The following is a 25,301-nucleotide window of genomic DNA, read 5'->3' on the forward strand; positions in this document are numbered from 1 at the left end:
TTTGTCCCCTGCAGGTTCTGCCCCTGCCACATGCCTGCCTGTGCCGTGGAAGGTGAGCAGGATCGTCTGTGCCCCTCCTCCGCCCTGCAATGGCTACAGCAACGTCAGACAACGTCCCACACTGCCTGCCACCCACACGGTAACGCCTCTGCTGAGATCCCAGAGCCGAGTCCCTGTCACAGCCCAGCCATAGGCCAGTCACTTGCCATGACCAACACTTTTCAGACAGACCATTTTTACCACACTTCACGTGTCCTAATAATTTTTAAAGAAGCAAAGTGAGAAAGAGATTCATGAAATTATATATAATTTCCCCCAGTTTTTCTGTTTGGCAACAAGCTATAGTATGAAACCCAAACTTAACGAGACAGGTCACATGGTCTTCCTCTAAAAATAGCTCTCGAGGCACATGCGTCTTTCCTTTGTTGGCTTCAGAGCCTGAGCTGTTCTTCACAATGTTCACGTGTAGTAACGTAACAGTGCTCCTTGTAATTCTGCCATCATTTTGTGCAAGGGGAGAATGCCCGAGGCACTCAGATGGGATTTGTGGAAACAGTCCACGGCTAAAAAGGTCAGTTTAAGAACCCAGGGAAGGGTCTCTTTGTGCTCCCCTGCCCGCGTGCCCCATCTCCACTCAGCTCTGTGAGCCCTGAATTCCAGACACTGGCTATTCCCGGTGTGGACGGCGGTTGGGGGGTGGGGGCTGACCTCTGTCTCCCCTGTGATGCTCCTGGCAGAGTGAAGAACAAATTCAGATGGCCCCCTAAATCTTGCGTCCCCGTGAACAGTCACTGTGTTCCATCCTCGCCTGTAGGGACGGGGAGAAGCCGGGTGCAAGCGTGTGTGCTCTCATCGGCGAGACCACACGTGCAGCTCCCGCCCCGGGTCCCAGCGTGACTGCTAACAGGGCCTCCTCTCCTCAAGGTCCCGGTTCAGATGATGAATTACATGGTTGCCCTTTTATCCACCGTTGTCAGATTTCTGGACCATTCCGTAGTTTTTCTGCATGCCTGAAGTTTGGTTAAAAAAAAAAGCCCATAATGTGATGGCTTCTTTCTTTCATTTCCCAGGCCATGAGAGTAAAGGAAATGGAATTTCAATGGCCCTCAGAGAGCTGTGGGCCCCTCTGCCCCACACACGTGGCAACGGCCCGCAGCACAGGGCCCGCTTCCTGGACACACGTGGCCCGGCCCCCCGGACCCTCTCACTAGGGACGTGGGGGGACGTGGGGTGACATCCTCACTCTCCTGCCTCTGCTTCCCTGATCTCAGGGGGTTCAGGGAGGGTGTTTATTATTACTATTAAACAGCTGTCAGTTTTTCCCCCAGGGAGTGAATACTTCTCCCGGAACAGAACCCAGGGCTAATGCCTTCCACCTGGACAGAGCCCTTCCCGAAGGCAGAGCAGGGACTGGACGACCAGGTGGGGAGGGGGCATCGCCACGCCTTACAGCGCTGCTCTGAATGCCACACTGCTACCGCAGGCCAGCATGTGTCCTCCTGTCCCCGCACACCTATTCTCTGGAGGTGAGGGTGCTCGTGGATGACTTCTGCCTGCTGGTTTGGATGCTGCTCGGGGGAGCAGTGGGTCAGCCATCAGGAGACAGGTGCTAGCTGTCCCCCCGCCACACTCACCCATTGCCCTCCTCCCTGGGGATGGGCGCAGAGCTGGCCACATTGGGGCCTTGGGCACAGAGTCTGCCAGCCGGTGGCCTGAATCCCCGGGGTTGGTGGTAAAAACTGCGTAAACAAGGCCCTGTGAGATGACAGCGACCACGTGGCAGGTCAGCACCAGCAACTCAGGACCCAAGCCCTTCCTGGACCCAGGCGTCACGTCAGAGTCAAACCTGGCACATCCCCGGGGCCTTGACAACAAGAGCCCAAGCAGACCGCCGGGGAGCATGTCCGTCAAAGGTCACGCTCCTGCCGGGGCTCAGCTGCCCCTCAGCCCTGCCCGTGGTGCTTTGGGTCCCCACAGCCCGGGGCCAGGCTGGGGCCCCGGCACCGCTGTGATCAGCTCCATGTGAGGCCTCGGCCAAGGCTGCACATCCTCGGGTGCTGCCGTGACCAGCAAGTTCCTGACCATGTGCCACCTGCTCGGGGACTGTTGCTGACAGACCTCACGTGATCAGGCTGCTTTGTGCTGGTTGTCCCTTCAAGGACACTTTCTTCAGGGTCGGAGTGAACTAGCTCTGATTTAAATAGCTGCTTTAGGCAAAGGTAACTGAGAAGGTAAACGCAGCAAAAAAGCTCCGAGGAGGAGACGGGTGCTGCGTTAGGTGACCCACTGCTTCGGACAGCTTGCTTCTGGAGACCTGCGGGTTGATGGTCCTTTGCTGGGTTTTGCTTCGTCGCTCATCGGAGGATGAGTGACAGCACAGAGCGCGGTCACCACGCTGCTGTTTGATTTGACATGTTCCTGTCTCTGTGGAGTTCAAGGTGGGAGGAGCCTTAGCTCAGACGGCCGTCACTGTAACAGATCCACAATCTCCAGAGCAGCGGACCCAGCAGACCCTGAGTTGGGGTCCCAGCACCAAAGAGGTGACACCCAACACTGAAGCGTTTCCAGAGTGTGAACCAGGAGACGCACTTGTAATTTTGTAAAACTCAGGCCTGTGAAATGTGATTTACCGGTCTCTTTAAAAACCTCCCAGGCTGAGTCTGACACTTTCTGGTGTGAAGTCTAGAAGGAGCAAGTGCCCCCAGGGGAAGCAAGCAGCTTCCCGCTCCGCCCGCCCCCCACCCCCCACCCCCGTCCACGGCCCCGGGACCCGGGCACTCCAGAACACTCTCCCCAGCCGCCCCCCGCCCCGCAGCTTCCGGCTGGCGCCGCACCTGGGGGCGGCCGCGTGCACGACGTCGGGGCAGACGACAGAAACACACACACGGGAAGCCAGCGCACACACTCCCCCACAAGCTGCTTTTGCAAGCCCAGCGCCTTCCCACGCCAGGCCACGCAGGGCCACTTCTCACTTTCGCACGGCCGCCTGGGGTGCCTTTGCTCCCACCCCGATGCGACCTGAGGACAGACGGCTGGCAGCACGTCACCTTCCCAGGGCGTGGGAGCCCTCTGGAGATGACCAGCAACCTTAAACAATGGCAGGGTCAACGGACACCAGCACGTCTGATCCCCGGGCCCCCTTCTGCCTCCCCACGCTGAAGGCACATTGGAAAGAGCACCAAGGCGGACACCGAGAGAAAACCACCACCACAAACCAGAGCGCCTGGCGGGGCCTCGGAGGGGGAGGCGCGCCCAGGCGCTGGGGAGCTCTGCTGTGCACCCAGGGGAGGCTCCAACTCGGAAAGACACATGCCCCCCGATGTTCACAGCAGCGCTACTTACAACAGCCAAGACGTGGAAGCACCCTAAATGTCACTGACAGGTGACTGGACGAAGAAGATGCGGTATATTTATACAAAGGAATACTACTTGGACATAAAAAAGAATGAAATAATGCCACTTGCAGCAACGTGGATGGACCTGGAGATCGTCATTCTAAGTGAAGTAAGCCAGAGAAAGAAAAATTTCACATGATATCACTTATATGTGGAATCTAAAAAAAGGACACAAACAAACGTATTTATAGAACAGAAACAGACTCACAGACATAGAAAACAAACTTATGGTTGCCGGGGGGAAAGGGCGCGAGGGATAAATGAGGAGTTTGGGATTAGCAGGTACACACCACTATATACAAAACAGATAAATATCTAAGTCCTGCTGTACAGCACAGGGAACTATATTCAATACCTTATAACAACCTGTAATGAAAAAGAGTATGAAAACGAATGTACACATATAAATGTGTAACTGAATCATGGTGCTGTACACCAGAAACTAATACCACATTGTAAACTGACTAGACTTAAAAGAAAAAAAATGGAGCTCTACCCTACCCTGAGAAGCCCAGGAGCTCCTGGAGGGCGTCTGAAGAGCTGGCCGCGCAGGTGGGAGGGAGTTGGGGCAACGGACTGAGCAGTGTCAGGCAGTAAGGTCATGCCCCTGCTCAACGTGAGTCCCCGCCACATCTCCTAATCCTGACCCCCCCACAGGCTCCCAAGCTGGAAGGGCCTAGGAGACACCTGAGGATCTGTGTAAGGACTCTTGGGGATTCTCAGGAATGTCTGGCCAGAGGACAGGGTAAGGCTGACGATCAGCCGGTAGGTGCCACACTTGTCCAGCGTGGCACTCCTTCCACACTTGGTAAACCACCGGTGCTCCCACCCTCCCCCCTTCCCCTTTGCCACGCTGCCTCCTCCTCCAGGAGGCCTGGGCCCACCCAGGGGTCCTCATCTGCGTTGGTGGGCTGTGGTCCTGCTCCAGCTCAGCCAGCTTTTGCTCTGATCGGTCGTGCCCACGCCACATTGGTGGTTAAACACTTGAATATCGCTCTGGGGTAGGGACTTCGGGGAGTGAGTGTGGGCTATGCTGACGAGGGCGGCAGTTTGCAGGGACAGGCTCACGTTTTCTTATTTCTTTCCAGGATTCTGCAGAGGACATGGGAGGACAGCTGGACAGAGTGGCCCGCACTTCCGGTCTGAGGAGACAATCAGCGGGGCTGGCTCTCCCGGGGGCCAGCTCAGTGTGGCGGCTGCGGTGCTCCTCAGTGCTCACAGGGTCAGGGAGCCCTCTGCCCAGACCCTGCGCTCTTGTAGGACGTGACGGTTCACCGTACGCAGCCTCAGCGCTGTCCCTGGAGCCCAGTTACTGAACACACCCTCCAATCGACACCCAGAAAGCAAAGGCCTGAAGCCAGAGGACAGCTGGCTGCTCTGTCCGCTACTGGTCTCCACCACATAATGGACAGCACAGACCTTTGAGACCCGCCACGAGGTGGACGCTGCCCTGGCGGGTGGAGTAACTGGTCCTTAACCTGCTGTGGGCATTGGCATCGGGAAGCCAAGTGCCAACTGGCTCCAAGACAGGGGACGGAACCAGGCCTCGGAGTCACAAGTGGCAGACGCCCCGCCAGCTCGGCAGTGGCTAGGACACGTGGCCCTCCGCCCCTGGGCCTGCTTCCTCTTGCCCTGCAGCAGGACAGGCAGCAGCAGTGGGTGACACGTGCCTGGCAGGTAACCTGGGGACGTCTGTACGGGACCACCGTTCGTCTACCTCTGAGGCCCTCCTGGCTCCCCAGGGAGGAGGAAGCCCGGAGGAGCTCGTGCAGCAGCGGCAGCCTCCTGCCACCCCCTCAAGGAAATGGCCACTCTCGCAGGCGCCACGTGCAAATTACGGCTTTTCTCTGAAGCACAGGGACCGTCTTTAAATGCGCGCATCTTAACTGTGAAGGGGAAAGTGAAGGAAGTGAGTCTTCCTGCCCCCGCTTTCTGCCACGGCTGATTTCACAAAGAGCCCATGACCATTCTGCTCTGTTACAGGCACCCGCAGTCCAGCAGATGGGCCGTCTTCACTACACTGCTTCCGTGAGATCGGACTACGGTCATTTCACTAAGACTAGGACAACTTCATACTTCCATGTGTGATAATGATAACTAAAGTCTGCCTAGCATTTACAGGTTACAGGGTTTTGTGCACTTTATTGGAGCACCCGATTCTGACAAGGAACACAGGGCAGGTACCACAGTCATTGTGTCTGTCTGACAGTTAGAGACATCAGGGTCTAGGAGGTAAAGTTAATTTATCCAATAGCACAGGGTTAATGCTTACTGCTCTGACTTGAAGCAAATCTCTAAATTCTAATCCTTTCAGTCTCAGCTAATTCTGTGAATACAGGGTGGTTTTTAAACCCAGCATTAAAATAAATTAAAAAAAAAAAACCACCATAATCTCACCACCCTAAATCAACTTTATCTCTGCGTCCTAATTCGGTGACGCTTAGACGTGAAAAGCTAGAAGCCACTGCTTACAAACAGTCATGTGCATTACTGCTCGGTGTTCCTAACCCAGAATCCTTGTACCACACACACTTCCCTGGCAAACTTTCCCATGGAGCGTATCCTAAACATGCAATCATTAAAAATGCTGTAGAAGAATATTTAATGACCTGGAAAATATAATTTAAGAAGAAAAGAAAAAGCAGGACACAAGTCATAGTTGAGGGGGCAATCGTCACCTGCCTGGATCTCATAGCTCCGCCCCCACCTTACATCCCTTAAGCCCCGCCGCTCTGGGACGCAGGCTGAGGGCCAAGCGCTTCACCTGCTCACGGGGCGGGGACCAGGCTGGCAGCTTCACTACCTAGTTTCTCACTTAATTTTTCCAAATATCCTGTCAAATACATAATACATACATCTTACACATGAACAAACAGAATCTGAGAAGCTCCGTGCCCTGTCTACATTTTGACAACTGGCACACGGATTATGGGCTGGCGTAACCCATTCCAGGTCTCCTGACTCCAAGATTCATCACGTTTCCAAGAACCATATACACATAGCCACAAGCACGCTCTGCTAGTTGATCAGAGCTCAGCAAGCGCTTCGGGTCAGGGCTCAGACTGCAGGACACAGCAGCTCCTGGGCTGCAGTCGGACCGACAAAGGTCGTTGGGGAGGGAACCTGGGGGAGACCAAAGCCTGCCATCTTTTTACTACAACACACTTCCTCTGAACAAGTGTTTCTCCTCTTCCTAATTAATATTTTAAGTGGAAACCCTACATTATTCAAATGGAAGAGTCCTCTGGCCACTTAGGCTGGGCTGCAAGAACTGAGGAAGGTGGAGCGGTGACTCCAGAGTTGAATCCACAACTTGGCCACAGGCACCTTCAGACACGGGAGTTTGGGACATTAAGTGGTCAGTGCTGAGCAGAGAGAACGGCGGGCGCCCGCCCTGGGTCTGCTGCCCGCCCTGGGTCTCGTGGAGAACTCTGCTTTGTGAGGTGCCGCGGCTGTGAGTCTATTCAGATTTTGCCAGAAGAGGAAGCCAGCTGAGCGGAGGGGACTGAACTCCCCACTCACATTTCAGCCACTTGTGCCTCTGCCAAGGACGCTGCGATCCGAGCCCGGGGGAGGGGATCCTGCTAAGGAAACGGCATTTTCCTTCCTGAAAACAGGAAGCAAGCAGGCCTGCCGAGCCTCCGCAGGACTGAGGGCAGCACGAGCCACCAGGCCAAGGAAGGTCCCTTCCCACCCCGAGGGTCAGTCCGGAGCGCGAGGTGGCCCTGGCCCCAGGTTTTCTGGAGGAGTGGCCGGGACACAGCCGGGCTCTGGCAGGGCCGTGCGCACGCGCGTGCACACGTGGGAGGGCCTGACGGGCCACCCGTCCCCCGGCTGCCACCTCACAGGCTGTGCTGCTGCTCCACGCACCTGGATGGCAGTTAGCAACGGAGGCCCTTTCGTCTCACGTTAAAGCCACAATCAGGTCAGTGCAAGACGACCTTCTCCAGCTTTCTAGAATGTTGTCTTCAGAGATGAGAGAGAACCCCCGGTGTGACTCGAGGCAGCTGATTGCTGGCAGCATCTGTCAGACGGGAGCTGAGAAACACGGCTCTTCCCCAGAGCAGAGGCCGGCCGGCCCCAGGTAAGTGCCACCAGCAGCACCGCCCAGAAGGGAGCCCCGAGACCCCGGCTCCGTCCAGCACCCCGAGTCCTGGTGCTGCTGGCATCGCCGGGACACGGACGCGCGGGTCCTGCCTCCCCTGAGAGGCTGTGGTCTACTTGGTCGTGTGCTTACTTGTCACAGTTTGTGGTAAAACCCAGCACGTGAACTTCCCACTTAGACCACTTTAAAGTGTCCGCGATCCAGCGGCATTAAGGACACTTAGCGCTGTAGTACTGTGACATCACCACAGGCTGGCTCCAGGGCTCCTCAGCCCCCGAGAGGAAACCCGCGCTCACTCACCATCCTCCCCGGCCCCTGGCCACCTCTCACCCACTTCACGTCTCTCTGCACGTCCCCATTCTGGTCGTTTCCTATAAATGCAGCCGTGTGGTACGTGGCCTCTGTGCTGGGGGCTCCCTTCACTTAGCGTCATGTTTTCAAGGCTCATCGGGCTAAAGTGTGTATTGGGAATTCTTTTATTTTAAGGCTGAATTCCATTGCGTATTCTTCAGGGAAGGACATCTTGGTTTCTGTACCTTTGGTTACTGTGAATAGTGCTGCTATGGACGCAGTGTACAAGTTTTTGTTTAAACACCTGTGTCTATTTTTTTGGAGGGGATTTGCTGGGTGATAAGATAATTTTATGTTTAAGTTACTTAGAAACTGTGAAACTGTTTCCACACACATCAGGGTTTTAAAGCTCCCCAGGGCAGTCTAACAGCCAGCCAAGCGTAAGATCCCAGCTGGTGAAGACCCCACTATCAATTCTCACACAAGGTAAGTGACAGAATCAGGATGAAACCAGCAAAATCCAGACGCAAGAGCTTACTTCTTCAGCAAATGAATTACAAGTTAAAACAAGAGTGAGGGGGGAGATAAGGGTGAAGCCACAGGTTAAAAGAAACCTAGGAGGCGTATCATGCAGAGCCTTATTTGGATCCTAAGCCAAACACATAGACACACAGAGTTAAAAAAATTGTATTTGTGAGATAATTTGAAATTTAAACCCTGTACACTTGATATTATGGAATTACTGTTAATTTGTTAGTTATAATAATGGTGTTGCAGTTATATTTTTAAAAAAGAATCGATCTTTTCAAGTATGTACTCGTTTTATGTAAACAATAAACTTGCTCCAACAGTACAGGAGGGCCTGGGTGGGCCCAGAGGGAAACGCCACTGGCCACGAATATGCAGTTATGACCGGGGGTGGGGCTGACGGACGCGGGGGGGGGGGGGGGGGGGGGAGGTAGGGGCTGACGGACGGGGGGGGGAGGTAGGGGCTGACGGACGCGGGGGGGGGGAGGTAGGGGCTGACGGACGCGGGGGGGGGGGAGGTAGGGGCTGACGGACGCCACTTTCACGTCTGTTCCTGTTTTTCCAGAATAAAGCTAAAAGATAAATCGGTGCAGGTATTGTGAAGATCAGTATGGAGGCTCCAAAAAGTTAAAAATAGAACTACTGTATGACCCAGCAGCCCACTTCTGGGTGTATATTCAAAGGAAATGAACCAGTACCATGTTCAGTGCGGCATTACTCGTGAGAGCCCAGGTACAGAGCCACCGCGGTGTCTGCCCGCAGGTGAACGGATAAAGACAAGTTACGTATACACGTGTGTGCGTGCGCACGCACACACGCACACACAGGAACACCATTCAACCGCAAAGAGAAGGAAATCCCGCCACTTGTGAACACGTGGATGACCCGGGAGGTCATTACGCTAAGTGAAACAAGCCAGACATAAAAGACGAATATTGCATGGTTCACTTACATGTAGAATTAAAAAAAACCCCAAACTCATAGTAATAGAGCAGAATGAATGGTTGTTGCCAGGTAGAGGAGGGAGGTGGATGTCGATCAAACGGCACAAACTATGACTGAAAAGATAAGTAAGTTCTGAGCCTGAAGGTGCTCCATCTAATGGTGACTACAGTTCCTAATAGTATATGGTTTACCTGAAATTTGCTGAGAGTGACCCTTAAGGGTTCTCCCCACACACACGAAGGTGACTGTAAGAGGGTGGGCATTTCAATCAGCGTGACTGTGAATGGATAAAGACAACGTTATGTACACACGTGCGTGTGTATCAGCGCACAGGGCACATGTATATCGAAACACCATGTTGCGCACTTCAATATACACAATTTTTATTTGCAAATCAAACCTCAGTAAAGCTGGGGGTGGGGGGGAGTCAAAAAACAAAAAGTCACAGCCATGGCCAACGAACACAGAGGGAAGATGAAAGCAGATGTCTGTCTGTCTGAGAAACCTCAGCCCACCCCCTCCCCGGGCTAGCAGCCCTCCGCGGGGCTGTGAACGGGCACAGAGGGACTAGGGCGCTCCTCACCACGCTGCAGTCAGCTCCCTACGTGGCGTTCACGCTGGATGCCTCGGGCCTTGTCTCCTTCAAAGACAAGGGTTTTCTTTTAAGTTTTCCTGCTGAATCCATTCAGAAAAGCTCCCAGCTCTAGAATTGGAAAGGAAGCCATGCTGTTTTTTTTTTTTTTTTCTTTTAGGGGAAGAGAGAACTAGGTTTATTTGTCTACTTATTTTTTAAGCTGAGGCACTGGGGACTGACCCCGAACCTTGTGCCTGCTACGCAGGCACTCTTACCACTGAGCTCTCTCTTCACCCTGTTTTTTTTAATGTGGTTAAATATACACAACATAAAATTTGCCATTTGAGCCACTTTTAAGTGTCCACTTCTGTGGATTAAATACAGTCACACTTCTATGCAACCATCACCACCACCCACCTCAACGTTTTCATCTTCCCAAAGTGAAACTCTGTCCCCACTAAACACTAGCTCCTCACTCCCCCCCCCCCCCCAAGCCCCAGGCAACCACCACACTGCTTTCTGCCTGTGGACTTGGCCACTCTGGGAACGCCACACAAGCGGGACCATTCAGTGCTCACCCGCCTGTGACCCGCTTATGTCACTGACATCATGTCGAGGTCATCCATGTTGGGGCATGTGTCAGAATTTCCTTCCTTTTTAAGGCTGAACAGCACTCCACTGTATGTATGGACTGCATTTTGTTTGTCCACGGACACTTCGCTGTTGTGAATAATGCTATGGATGCTGTATCTGTGTGAGAGGCTGCTTTCAGTCCTGCTGGGTATACACCCAGAAAGCATACGGTAATTCTAGTCAATACTTTTTAAACCAAGTCTTCCAGAGTGGCTGGGCTGGGAGTGGAGAAGTGGGAAGGCAGGACAATCTACCTGGGCCTCGTCCGAGGACACACCTGGCTCTGCCATTCGCCAGCTCTGACAGCTCCACCTCTTACTTCCAGAGTTTGGAACTCCGCCGCCTAAAAAGCGCACGGCCGTCTGCAATCGCGGCCCAGCTCCTGCCCTGCACGCCGCGGTGCTGGCCTGCAGCCTTGCGCCACCCCAGCCACCTGGCGGCTGCATTCCAGATGTTTTCTGTCCACCATCCGTGAAACTTCACAGAGCTTCAGAGTTTTTGAAACGCGTGTTGTTTCAGAGCTGGTGAGGCCTCTGGACCACAGGTGGGCTCACAGGGGACACTGACAGCTCACCTGAGAAGGTCAAGTGAGTCTGCCGATGCTCCAAACCAGGGCTGCACAGAGCATCCTCACCCTGGGGCTTTGTTGGCGCACCTGGTCATTCAGGGACCACAGCCATTTTGACTTGACATCAAAAAGTTTCCCAGTAATTTTCAACTACGTCTTATGCAGGTGATGAAATGACTCCCCTGGGGGAAGGTTTCTCTCCTGGAAACCATGTGAGCTCATGCAGATTTCTGGGCAGGTTTTACTGGTGACACTAATTCCTATTTCTTTGATGCATGGTTTGGTGACCGTGACGCAGGCAGTGACAAGTGGGCAGCTATGATAACAGGACCATGTTATTCTAGAGAACTGAGCACTGAGCACCGAGTCCTCGGCCTGGAGACGCGGCCAGCTCAGGCCTGGTTTGAGGGCCTGGAGATGCACACAGACCTGCTAAAGGCCAAGTGAAGAAACCGGCTTTGCCATCTGTGTCCGTCCTGCTTGCTCTGTCCCGACAGGCTGCTCAAGGTGCGACTCTTCTCTTTCGCAGTCCTCAGACACAGGCTTTTCAGTCTGGTGGGGCAAATGTGCACCTAGGAAAACCTGAGTGCCAAAGGATACACAGGCGAGACTAACAGTGTAATAAAACATTCCACCAGCAGGTGGCAACAGAGGACTTTGCAGCAGTTCTGGCAGCCGGTTCAGAAATGCTGGAAGGTAGCTTTTAACGACTATTGTACAAGTGATTTATGTGTTTGGATTCCGCTCAATGTTATATATGCATTGCTGAATAAAACATCCACAGCGTATTTTCCATCAGCAGCTGAGCTCCAGTTCCAAGCTTCTAATTCCCAAGGTTCCCAGGAGCCCCTGACATTAAATTTCTTTCCTCCCAGAACAGCCGTTTCAGACTCCAGGAAAGAAAGTACTTAGAAGGGGGTGAGAGGTCTGGCTAACCAGATGCCTGTCCTGCGGGCAGACTGGCCGGGGCCTCCTGGGCCGCGCCTGGGTCGCTGCTTCTCCTGTCTCACGCTGCCCAACCTTTCGTATCCTGGGCCCTGCAGTCTGTCCCCTAAAATAACCCCTTCCCCACCTGCCCCTTACACACCTCACTCACTGCCCCATCCCAGAGAAGACGTCTGTGACTGGTGTCCCTGGTCACCCTCTCAGGCAGAAGTCCTCAGCAGCATCCACTGCTGCTATGACACACTCATCTGTGGCCTGTCGACGGTCTGCCCCCAGACTGGGTGCCCCCGAGAGCAGGCCCCGCCGTCTGTGCCGTTCACCCCTCGTGCCTCACGCTACGCTGAGCTGGCGCGGAGGAGACGCCAAGGCCTCTGCAAGCGCAAGGCCCTCAGACACCTGCAGCTCAGCAGGGGTGGCGTCCCAGCGCTGTCCGAGCCCGAGTTAGGGCTGACTTCAACCCTGCCTCACTCACAGGTGAGAGCGGCCCTGACAGGTCCCTGTGCCGGCTGAGCGTTCTCAAGTACAAAAGGGGGATGAAAGAAAAGGAGAACTAATTAGTTTTAGAGAGAAAAATTTTCACATTAGCTGACAGGTAAGAGCCTTTACCCAGTGGGGAGATAGACAAGCACACATTCACGTGCGCGCACACACACACAGGTACGCACACACGTACACTCATTCTCACACACGTGCACTCACAGGCACGCACACTCACATACACTCACACACACACACTCTTTACAGCAACCAGGAAATCAAGTCTCCCAACAATCATTACTGAAAATGACAGCCTCTTATTTGAAATCATTTTCCATTATATGGAAGTATATTATGAAATCACTGCTAATTAAACCTGTACATATAAAGATTATCTGCTCATTTATAACATGCTTCCAACTATAAAATTAAATGTGAGTTTTGGATTTTTTTTTCAGAGCTCAAGTTTCTTGTTTTTTTATCATCTAGGATAGCTCCTTTAACAAAATTTCATTTTTTGACACAATGCTTGCTTGGTACAACGAAACTGTACTTGAAGCTTGAAATTTTGTATTATTACACTTTTTAGAGGCGCAGGATGACACTGTATTTCAGATACACAATCAGGTGAGTACTTATGTGGCCAGTTTAGCTTTCTGTTGGATGTACAGCCCTGAGTGCTCATTAACAATTCAGTGAAGCTTCATTAACATGCATGATATTTTTAGGTTTTCAAAAGTGTAAAAGAAACAGGTACTAACATGGTGATGTTAAAGGCACATATCAAATGAGGACTTGAAAGAAACTGGACTGTGTGGGAACACCACGCTCACAGAGCAGCACTCGACTGCAAGCTTTCCCACAAGAGGCCCTTCAGCCCAAGACTCCCACAGCATCTCACGGCCACCAGCTCACTAATTCTCCCAGGCCCCGAGGACACAGGGATCAGCACAGTGTGTGGCTCGTCATCTCAGACACGGAAACGGAGGCGAGCGAACATCAGGTCCTAACCGAGGTCACACAGATGTCACAACAGCTTTCTTAGATGCTGGGTTCCAAGTCATAGCTCAAACCACTGGCTGGTCCTTGTTGCCTTCCTGGACATTCTCCAAATGTTCTTCGTGGCGGCAGGGAGGAAAGAGCCAGAAACCGCAAAGTAACCCTCGGCTGCCCCTCATCTCTTGGCTATTGAATATGCTGGGATTAGAAGACACACTAAGGTTGGTGGGAAGAGTAGTCTAAAGCTCTTAATGTGTTTTATGGGAAGAAAATGTTGCCTCAAATCTTTCCTTGCTGGAGAGATCAGGGTATCAAAGGGCTTCTTGTATCTTAAAATAAGTCTGGGTGAGTGGTCAGAGCTTCAAACAAGCTTCTCCCTGAGCTATGACTGAAATAATGAAACTATGGGATAATCGCAACTTTGGAGCCAATGTTCCCCTAAAATTCAACATAAATATTTGTAAATGTAAAAACTGGATAAATCATACACGTGCATGTGCGAGCATTTGCACGTGTACACGTAACACACACAGCGTACAGCTCATTTCAAGGGTATCTCACAGCTCATCACAGGACTGGTCACTCCTGTAAATGACATTCTACAGGTACCACGTTCATCACTTAAAAATAACGCCAACAACTCTACGATAAATGTGAAATAGAGCAAACCGGTTCCCCAGTTCCCCGCCCACCCCGCCCGCACAGAGCCTCCCTGGGTCCCTGCGGACTCAGACTCTGGGCCTTCCCGGCTGCGGCAGGACACGCACGAGGGGCAGGGCTGTGCCGAGCCCGCCTGTGCCCCCAGCGCGGCCGGAAGAGCTCCGCGGGCACGAGGCGCGGGTGTCGCTGACGGCGTGGGCCCGCACGCCCCGGCCGTCCCCACTCTCCACTTTTCTCTCCGCATTTCTCCGTGAGGCGAACAGCGCACAGAGCCATCAGCCACACCCGCCCTCCTGGCAGCTGACTTGGAGCCTGATGCTCCCTGACAGCTGCACTTCTTTCTCTCCTGTTTAACGCGTCAGGGGATCTGAAGGCCATCGGACCTGGGCCCAGCGCTGCCACCTCCTAGCTGGTCCAGTGGCTGCCTCCGCTCGGCCCGTGGGCAAGGCGGAGATGACGGTGACACCCCCCCCCCCCCCCCCCGCGTAGGAGCGTGAAGCCCGAGCGCAGCCCTGGTCCCAGCCAGCACGCCGTACCCGACAGCGCAGGCAGGGAGAGCCCTGCTCTGCCGTCCCTCCCTCGGCATCGCCCAGAGCCCTGAGCTGCCAGAGGCGCCGGCGCTCTGTGCACCACGCAGACGGCTCGCCCCGACTCCCAGCGCCCCCCGCCCCCCACCCCAAGCACGACTCCGGCGCGCCTGGCCTCTGGGACCCCCGCGAAAGGAATCCGCGCGGCCTAGCTGCACCGAGATCCGCATCTCTCCAGCCAGTTCCTCTTCTTGGTTTGGCTCTCGATAACACGACCTTGGTGAGAAGGCGCAGCCGTCTCTGCAGGCCCCCCTCCCCTCCCCATTTTGACCTTACATTTAAGGCTGTCTGCCTCCTTCCCGCAATCCTGCAGCAGCTCCTCAGCCCACGCGTGCCCACCGCCAGCCGGATGTGACTCTGCTTATCTAAGCTCCCACCCAGATCCTGGGTGACTCCAAAACGCTTTTCAACAACTCTTGAACTTCCGCCTGGGCCGCCGGCCTTTTTAACCTGGTCCCCCACCTCTCCTTCGGCGGGGCTGCTCCTGGGCAGAGAGCGCATGAGCGCCCCCCCCCCCCCCGCCGCCTTCTCCCTGCAGTGTCCTTGCTGCAGACATTCTCCCGAGATCACACGGGCCGATTCCACCCATTTTTAAGTCCTTGAGCAAATGACGCTGCCACTAGAAAGTGCTTCTCTTGCCCCAAGTGGCACAAACCATCTCCTGTTAATAATTCTCGCAGCACTGGACCAGGGAGCAGCGTGATCTAACAGGGAAAGGCGCATGCTCTGCAATCAGGAAGGCTTGTGCCTAAGTCCTGGCCCAGTATTCCAGCTGCACAACGCCCCACCCTTCATCTATAAAACGGGGCAGTAACGCCCACCTTACAGGACTGTGGTGACGGTGAACCTAAACGTACACAAAGCACAAGCAGAGCCCCCAGGGCACACAGAGGGGCCGAGTGACACGGGCTCACTTCCCCTTGGCCTTCTCAACTGGCATTTCCTCTCCCTTTCTGGGAGAGTTAACAGCCCGGCTGTCTCCTCTCCCTGGCGGGGCGGGGGGCTCAGCCCCTGGACTCAGAAAGCGCTACACGCGCGTCTGATGACTGAATAGAGTCTGATTATGACATTCTTGCCAACAGCAATCACTGGACTCACCGAGTATGAGAATTATAGAGGACCCGAGAAATAAACCACCAACTCAGCTTCATTTTATAGACGAGGCCCCAGACCCCGGGGGAGGCAGTGACTGCCCGTGGTCAGCACGCAAGTGAACACGGACTCGCCCAGCCACGTGCCGCCCCCGCTCCACCTCACTGCTTCTCTGACCGACGGGGCCTTGCTGGGAGGTACAGGGCCAAAAGCATTTCTTCCAAAACTGTTACTGCCCGCACATACATCTTACGCCTCTCGGGAAACAGACACAGGAGATGAACGACTCATCATTTGACAACACGTCGGTGGAATCTCAGTGCCTGGCCTGACAGACTGAATTAGACAAGGAACTGGAGTGCTTTCAAACATCTTTCATCCTTCTAATCTAGAAAAAGTATATCCCACTGTATCCTCTTTGGTGAAAAGAAATAGAGATGCAAAAGGAAGACGCTGATAACACAAAAGGAAACAGAGAGCTCGCCCCGGAGGAGAGCCTCCCAGACAGAGATGCTGGGCTCCCACCTCCGCAGGGCCTGACAGCGCCCATCCGGGGCCGCAGGGGACACTCTGCCTCCAAACTGCTGCCTCGCCCTTAGATCACGCACAGAAAACTACCTGGTAACTGTTATCATAAATGCTGGGCTATAATTTTTACCTAAGTCCTAGAATAATCCATGAAAAAAATCCTGTAAATTAGGTATTCTAAGTCTTCAAGCCACTAATTTTAATCAATATCAGTCTGGAATTGTTAAACGATTCTCTGCTGTACTTTCCCACCCCCACCAAGTAATTATCAGAAATATTGATTTCACTCCATACATTCAATCTTACAGGTTCATAAAATATTAGCCTATTAAGTTAACATAAAAAATGCAGTTGAGTGGAATTAGCCAGCAGAGGGACTTTCATATAACACCCGCAAGCTGGGGCTATGTGAGGAAGAATTTTAATATATCCTGACCCCCTCCCCAGCCCCCCAGCCCTGGCTGGATGGGAAAGGAGGTTACAAAGGGGGTGGCATAGCAGAGAGTGGTGTCTAGGACCTAAGATCATGCAGCACGTAGATGAGACACTAGAAAACAAAGCCCCAGCACCTCATTCTACAGATTTAAGAAATCTGACTCACAAATGTACAGTAACTTAACCCAAAGTACATACTGAGTGTCAAGGTATCATGATTCAGGTCCCTTCACCCCAGGTCGGGGACTTTTCACAGACAACGTCACTCTAAGAGGATGGTCGGCTGAGTGGCTGAACGGATGGTTGGAAAGAATAAGGATACAGAAGCCCCTCCTTCTGTCCAGATACACGGAACCCCCCAGCACTGCCCGTTGCTAGACTGACTGCTAACAGGACTAGAGAAACACCGGACAGGTTTTCAGACCCGTCTTTATTAGGCTAATAATTAATTTCTTGGCTACCAAGACCACATACACAGAAGAAATTGTTGATGCTGGTGAATTCTGTCATTTCTAATAACTCAGTTTCCACTGCTCTGTGTGTGTGTGTGTGCTGTTGGGGAGCCACACACACACATATCGTTTAGTGATCAGCAACGTTTGTATCAGGATGTTTGGAATCTCCCAGGAAATGGGAATTCCAATACTGGTTTGGCCATGACCTTGCTGTGCAGTGCTAGGCCTGTTTTCTCAGCAGCAAAAGCTAAGTAATGGCCTCTCCTCGCCACGCTGAGATTAAAATGATAACGCACGGGGAGCACTTAGAAAAGCGGAAGCGTTAAGCAAAGATCTTTGTTTTGGGGTAGCTCTCGGACGTGTGTGTCCCAGGTATCAGCAGCTGACTTCCGTGGCCGGGAGAAGGGCAGAGAGGGAAGTCATGAGAGGTCTCTGGAGTCAGGCTGGGCCAACCGGACGTTCTCTGGAGGCAGCCACAGAGATTCTAATCTTGGTCACGCAACAGTGAAGTCTTCCGCGGGACTGTACCGTCTCTCTCCTAGAGTGCCTGCCAAAATGGAGGCAAAGGTGGACAGCAAATAGCCCTGTTCACTCCAAGGTAACAAGGCACACGGCTACCAGCTCTGAAGAGGACGATGGTCTCAGAGGTGCAGCCTCATTTCGAGAGGAAATGCAGCTGACCACAAGCCGAGGCCCGGGCGGAGCTGGGCACCTGGGACAAGTGCCCAGAGCCCAGGCGCCTGCTAACTGCGGGGCCAGGAGCAGGAACCCTGCCCATGGGGGCGGGCGGGGGCGTCCCAAACTGAAGGAATCTAAGCAATGATCTGAAACAGAGAGTCAGTTAGCCCACTGTTGGCAGAAAGATTAAGCGGGGGGACATCAAGGAGATGGGAAAGGGGAACTAGGGAGGGGTCGCTACATCCTAAAAGGCTTCCAGTCTCGGTGAGGCCAGGACCCGCGGGGTGCTCAGGGCTGGGACGCCCTATCCCAGATCTGTTCCATGCAACCCAGCCTCTGAACCTCTTCCTACCTGTTTCACGCACACAGAAAGGGCTCAACACAAGGAGGCATTCGGGCCCCCTCGGGGAGAGAAATCTTGACAGCTGAAGCAGCCCTGACTTCCCTGAAGCAGTCTGCAAACCTGTGTCTCAAATCACAGCAAACATCACAGTAATATCACAAGACTTCTCCCCAACCTCCCATCCAGCCTGACTGCATCTTTTTGAAAGAAAGGGGAAAAAAAAAGCACCCTTCCAGCATTTTGAATTTTGCGTGATTAATAAAAGTAAGGCAATGCTAAGTACACCTTCAGAACTTTCCCCTTAAACTCCGATAAATAGCACAGAACTACAGGTTCAGAGTCTGTGACCCTCACAAAACAGAGAAGGCATTCCTCCATCCTCCTAAAATCATATGGATATTTGCTCATTTATAAACAAAACGCTGAACAAAAATCTACAACATGGGTATTTCCCCATGAATCATCAAGAATAAACGAGTGTGGCCAAAGTTACCATTTAACGCCTACATTTTATTTTATGGCTGATAGTTCCACTTAAAAACAAGTATCTGAGTGAACAAGCACTTAGGGGCCTGCTCGGGCCGGCGGGGCAGCGCCCTGGTCACGGGCGCTTTGTCGCCACAGGCCGCGCTGTCTCTGCCTGGCGCAGGTAGACCCGCGGCGGCTATTTCTCGCTCCATTAGACACTCACAGCCAGCTGACATTATGAAGCGTTCTTGGTATGAGCTCTGCAAACAGCAAGCGACTAAACAGTGTTTATAGGTTTTTACAAAAGGAATCCTGAAGTTTTAGATTTACGACCGTGTGCTTTAACTACAGAAGAAACCCTGCAGGTAACTTTAGGACAGAAACAACACAGCCGAATTCCCAGAGGTGGCGCTGGTGGTGAGACTGGCTTTTCATCCCCCGGCTCTCTAATGAAAACACAAGGGAGGGCCCCCCCTGCCCCCCGTTTGCTCCAAGGTCAACATATTAATCCATTTAAACAAATGCCACAGGAGGCTGTGCCTACTTTTCTTTAGAAGAGAGATTTGGTTTGTTCTTGTTTAAAATTGAACGCATCTCTCCATTTTAACAGTGCTCGAGCCAGAGTAGGGTAATGTGAGCTGGATTATTTTAAATCAAGCCTGTGGGCAAAGGCGGCAGTGAGAGCCTCCGAGTCGGCAGGCCCGCTGCCGCCCGTGACGTCTGATGAAAACGGGGTGCAGGTCTTTGAAAAGGGGGTCAGCTCTAAACTCCAAGTCAGCCACCACACAGGGCAGGCCCCACTCTGTCTATTACTGGGACAGACTCAGAGAGAAAGGGAAAAGGGAAGGAATAAAAATCAGTCTCCACCCCCCCCAAGTTTCTATGTTGTATCTGTCCACCTATCCATCAATCTGTGTGTATGCATGCATGCACACGTGCGTATTTACGCATGTACATACGCACACGCATGTGCATGTGTTCAGATGGAAGATTAACTGATCAGTATTTCAGCGTGTGTCAAGAAGCCAAGGCACTCTGGCCACGCACACTTAGCCTGAACATAACGTCACAAGCCAGTACCAGTAACTGTTCTTTTCCGGAGCCCTTGCCAGAGTGCGATCAACTGGCTGAATGCAGCTTCTCTTGTCTTGTCTTTGAGACGAGCACACAGTCTCCGTTACTGCCTCTGCCAGGTTGGCTGAGGGTCAAGTCTGGAAGGAAGGAAGATTTCTGGAGGCAGCATGTCCATCGGCTGGGGTGGTGGTTAGTGAGATGTGGGTGGGAAGACGACCCCAGCATCTCCCCGGGCTGGCAGATTGGGAATGGGACCTGGGGAGGTGGGGGCAGAGGAGTTCTGAGGCCACCGCACGGGGAGTCACGGTGCCCGCGTCTGGGCGGGGGACGACGGGCATCTCTCACGGGCGGAGGCAGCAGTATGAAGGCAGGTCGGTGCGGGCTGGAGGGGGCGCGGGCGGGAGGGCGGGCAGAGGCCCAGGCTGTGGGGATGCGGACCAGGGGACAGCGGAGAAAGGAGCCCACAATGGGGACCAGGAATGGTGAACTGGGCCAGGAAAGGGAGGCCATCTTAAAAACCACAGCAAGAGTTTTCAGGAAAAATAGGTCAACATGCAGTCAAAAGCCGAGTGAGATCGTGTGAGGTAAGGGGTGGAAATTATTTATTATTTTACTCTAATTTAGTCTTTGTATTTATAGTGAAGACGTCGCTGGGGACGTTGGTGGGGGAGCCTTGGAAACAGGACCCTTCTGCGGTTCTCCACCGCCCACCACCCAAACCGCCCTGAGGCCTCTCTGGAGCAGAGGCGGCCCGCGCCATCAGCAGGCCCGCGTGCCATCTCCTCTGACGCCCTGCTCAAGGATGTTCCTTAGATTTTTACCCTCTGTACACCCACCTCAAAGCTTCCTCTGCTGGGAAGCTCCACGGGCCCCCGGGTGCACAGCTCTACTTCCCCCGCACTTACTCCCTGGCCCGGGGCCCTCTGGGACACAGCCCCGCTTGGCCGGCACGGGCGCACGTCTTGGAATCTCCTTCTCCCCGGCTCCTCTGCTCCCCACATCCTCGCTCCCCTCCTCTGCGGCCCTCGTTCCAAGCCATCCTCTCTTCCTGGAATCTTTTGTTTTCCTTTTCTTCCTCCTGAAATCCCCTCTCTCTTTGAACTCCAGGTTTGGCCGATCTTTTCAAGGAAGCAGCAGTCCTGCTGAGCAGCCGCCAGGGCGCTGGCTTTGTCCCTGGGCTCCCTCAGCTGAGTGATGCTGCTTCTGCAGCTCACAGCCGTTAGCGGCACTTTAACTTCAGGTGTGTCCATCTGTGCGTGTGACTCTCTCCTTCCCAGCCAGCTTCTCGGCTCCTGGAGAAGCAGCAGCCTGTAGGAATCTCAGTGTCTGACAGACCTGGGGTCCGCTCTCCTGGACCCGGCACCAGCTTCTCTGAAGCTCCATTTTCTCGGCTGAAAATTGGAAGCCAGAATGTGACTTTGCAGCGGGTGGCTCCTAACCAAGCTGAGGGATGAGTGGCATCCGCGTGATGCTCGCCTATCAGACACTTTCCTTCTCTCCTCCCTTTCCTTCCTCTGCCTCCACACCACCTGGGTCAGACATTCAGAGATGAAAACCCTCCAAAAGCAGAGAGCATTTAGAGATTTAGATCAGAAAACGGCATTCCAGCAATGGCTGTGTCCTGTGTTTACAACACAGAAGAGGCACAGAAAGTCTGACCTCGCCGGACTCCAGGTTTTCCGTCCAGCACACACAGAGGGGGCGTTACGGCTGGCCTGACCCGCTCTGCTGGGAGTGGTGGGAATCTGCACGGGGCAGCACACAGTCTGTCTAAAGCCAGAAGAAATCACTGACTCACGGAGTAACCAGAACATTTCAAATTATGGTTAACGGTATATAAATTCAGATCTTTTATTAAATAATGGTATTTTGCTCTAGTGAGTGAAAAACTATGTTAAGATAAGAATGAGGCTAGGGACTGTAGATTAAAATTTATTTCCCATTTTCCTTTGGTTGGCAAAAGAGACGAGTGAAAGAACAGAAGAAATATAAGGTATGAAAAAATCCATTAGCTACATGATCAATCAGTAGGATTTACCTTTAAAAGTTTTCCTTTATTTGCTCTTATTTAGAGTTTCCTATGGCATTATCTTCAAACTGTTGTATATAACCTTCCCCCCCAACATATAATAACCTTAAATAGATTATTAGAAGAGCCTAAGATAACCTTAGTGGTCAGCATTTGGAGTAACTTAAGAAATTAAAGCAGTATAAACATACTAAAACAGAGCTCATCAGTTATTTTCAGTTACCGAAGAGGAAAGTCAGTAAGATACTAGTCACTGCAGAAAGCAGTTACAAAAGGCTGCCTGAGTAATGCAGAAACTGCAGTGATGCATTTTCATTAGAGGACTGTTGTCTTCACCACGGGATTTTAGAAATAAAAATTGAGAGAGCCACCAGCACTGTGCTTCTCTTCGGAGGAAGCAGCCAGGGCTTCGAGCTTTGGCAGCACCGACAGCTCCGCTACCACCACGACCCCTTCAGCAGTGTGATGGGGGCGGGGAGGACGGCCGGGCGCTCCGACGCAGGAGCAACCAGGCCCTTCTCGCCAACAGCTTCTCTGCTGAGTGAGCTCTGCTCACGGGGTAATTAGGGAGGGAGGGAAATCCTTCTCTTTAGAAAATCTGTGAGCACCTTCTTGAAAAGATAGGTTTACCACCCCCTGTTGGTCATTCCCAGGACTCACAGTCCCTGGAGAGGAATGGCAGAAAGAATAATTTACCCCCCTCCCCAGTCCAGCCAAAACCCAGTCAAGGAAGTTCAGTCAGTTTAAGGGCCCTGACCCAAGTGCCGGCAGGGACCCAGCCTCGCCTGCACCCACGGAGCTTCCGGGACCCCAGGCCGCACTGGACCCCAGGGGTCAGCAAGTCTGTGGAGCTCTCCAGATGATTCTAACTCACCAGCATGGATTAGAGCAGAATGCTGTAACTTGGTCTTGGATCAAGGTCAAACCTATTTCCTTTACCTAAAGAACAAACTGTTAAATCTTCAGCTTTAAACAGTTTCCAAGCAGAACACACAACAGGCTCCTACTTCATCCACGCTGCCTTTTATTTCATTATTTCCCTGAAGATGACAGGAGTGACCAGCAACCACGAGCCTGCTGCAGCTCCAGGTAGGGGATGAGATGCCACAGCGCAGAGACTGGAGGGGGAGAGAGAGAGAGAGAGAGAGGGAGAGAGAGAGAGAGAGCGAGCGAGCGAGCTAGCGGGTGTGTGTGTGCGTGTGTGCGTGTGTGCGTGTGTGCGTGGTGGGGCGAGGGTGAGAGGGTGAGAGCTGGAGCAGGCGGCTGGGCGATCTGTTTGCTCACATTTCATGCTAACAGAAAAGCTAATTTTTCTTCAGGGTCATAAGCACGTGTGAGGCCGTCTGGTGTCTCCTGCTGTTGCATCCTTTAGATGCTGCGTGTTTGTATGTCCACGACATCAAACCACCGTGGGCCTAGAACGGCAATCCTTAAAGGGCATTGTGCTCTAGTGTAACCACACACGTTACTGATGTCTCATAAGCACACTGCTGTAGACTGCCAGTGGTAAAGAAATATCTGAATATGTGAACGACACACATATTCTCTTACTAAAAGTAGAGAGAACCCCCCACCCACAAAGAGGAATCTTCTCATGTTAACAGGCCGTTTGGATTCTCACCTTTCATGAAGTGAATGTTCAAATTTTTTACCCATTTTTAAAAGTCAGTTTAAGTCTTTTCAGCAACTGATTTGTAGTTCTTTACATATTCTGCAAGCAAATCTTTTTTCAGGTATTTTGTCCCATTCTGCTGTTTTAGTCTCTTAATGCTGCTTCTGATGCCATAATTTTAATATAGTCCAATGTATTTTTTTCTTAATTTATGGTTAACACTTTTTGTGTCCTGTTTAAGAACTCTTTGCCTACTCCAAAGCAATAAAGATGTTTTCTTTTGTTTTCCTCTGTTAAAAACAAAACAGGCCCAAAATGGAGTCACTTATGCAAAGCCACACATCACCAGACTGCAACTTAATTATAGTTTCGGCCTTTCCCAGAGACGGAACCCTAAACTAGCCAGTCAGGAATCACCAACCAGCACTCACTGGGCCGTCTGTCCGACACACCCCTTGGTCCCCTGGAGGGATGTGACCGCGCCTTTCTATCTGCGACACTGCTGCCTGATTCGCGAGTTGTACGATAAACGCAACGAGATCTTTAACACTTACTCAGTTGCATTTTGTTTTTTAACACCTCTAAACTACCTTTTCCCTTTCTCATTTAAACCTACAGCACATTTTATGTACGGAATGAGAAAGCACAACTTGCTTTCCCCTCCAAACAGCTACTCAAGACGGAACAGCATTTACTGAAAAGGCCGCCCCTTTCCCCGGGCACTGTGGTCACATCTGTGTCACCATCAGGGGACTGTACAGAAGAGGGTCTCCTCCCGGACTCTGCTGCACTTGCACTGACGCCACACGACCTTAATTAAGAGAGCTGCAGGAGAGGTTTTCTATGTGGCAGTGGAAATAGTCCAGCCATCTTCTTTTTCTTTATGTATGCCTTGTCCTTGGTCTTTTGCATTTCCATGTGAGTTTTTTCAAATGAACTTCTCAGTTTCTGCAAAGAAACACTGCTAGCAGTACGACTGGGGCTGCGTCACCTCTACACCTGCATCTGGAGAGCACTGACAGTGCTGCGTATTCTGATCTGTAACGTGAAACACCCTTCCCTGGGCAAATCCACGAGGAAGTGCTCATCTCCACGAGTCATCAGAGAAATTAAAGCTAAACCCACCATATCCAGTAGACTACTTAAAATGAAAAAACACAAAATACCAAGTACTGGGTGGAATGACCACTGGAATACACATTGCTGACTGACGGGGACGCCATGTGGTGCATCCACTGTGGATGCCTGACAGTATCTCCCGACGCTGAGCACACGCAGAACCGATGACCCAGCAGTTCCATTCCTAGTGACTGTTCACTGACAGACAAGTCCCAGAACGTTCATAACAGCACTATTCAAAACAGCCCCAAACTGCAAACTACCCAAGTGCCCATCAGCGGTAGAAAGAATAAATACATTCTGTGGTGTCTTCACAAATGAAAAAATATACAGCCCTGAGGGGGACCATCCACACCAGAATGCAATAACATGAACGAGTCTCAAACAATATTGAGCAAGAGCAGCTAGACTGCGTTATAGAAAGGATACCAACAGGAAAGCCAGCCCACGTGAGGAGTCAGGATAGCGGTTGTCCTCGGGGGGACACGGGGCCTGCAAGGAAACATGAGGGGCTTCTGAAGTGCTGATAACATTCTCTTTGTTGACTTGGGCTCTGAGTACGCAATGTCTTCCGCTGATAAAAAAACAATGAGCTGTACTCTTATGATATTGCACTGTTCGTACATATATATACACATATACAAATTTTAGCAAAAATTATGTCATTTATTTATTTTATCTGGGAGGAGGTAATCAGGTTTTTATTTATCTTTTTAATGGAGGCACTGGGGATTGAAGCCAGGACCTCGTGCATGCTAGGC

General features: G+C 52.2%; 1 protein-coding gene and 1 long non-coding RNA gene across 4 annotated transcripts in view; one reads left to right on the forward strand and one right to left on the reverse strand.

The window, feature by feature from the left end:
* Positions 1–25,301, reverse strand: part of LYRM4 (LYR motif containing 4) — a 106,820-nt gene that overhangs the window by 6,981 nt on the left and 74,538 nt on the right. The window lies entirely within an intron of this gene.
* On the forward strand, positions 6,923–11,840 carry LOC116658173. 3 transcript variants are annotated; one of them, XR_004313371.1, is made up of 3 exons: positions 6,923–7,479; positions 8,191–8,277; positions 8,885–11,840. It is a non-coding gene; the product is annotated as an uncharacterized LOC116658173 (long non-coding RNA). The 3 variants fall into 3 exon arrangements; XR_004313372.1 differs by lacking the exon at positions 8,191–8,277 and having other exon boundaries at positions 6,925–7,479; XR_004313370.1 differs by having other exon boundaries at positions 6,929–8,277.

The sequence above is a fragment of the Camelus ferus genome, chromosome 20, assembly GCF_009834535.1.
Source record: "Camelus ferus isolate YT-003-E chromosome 20, BCGSAC_Cfer_1.0, whole genome shotgun sequence".
In the NCBI taxonomy this organism is placed as follows: domain Eukaryota; kingdom Metazoa; phylum Chordata; class Mammalia; order Artiodactyla; family Camelidae; genus Camelus; species Camelus ferus.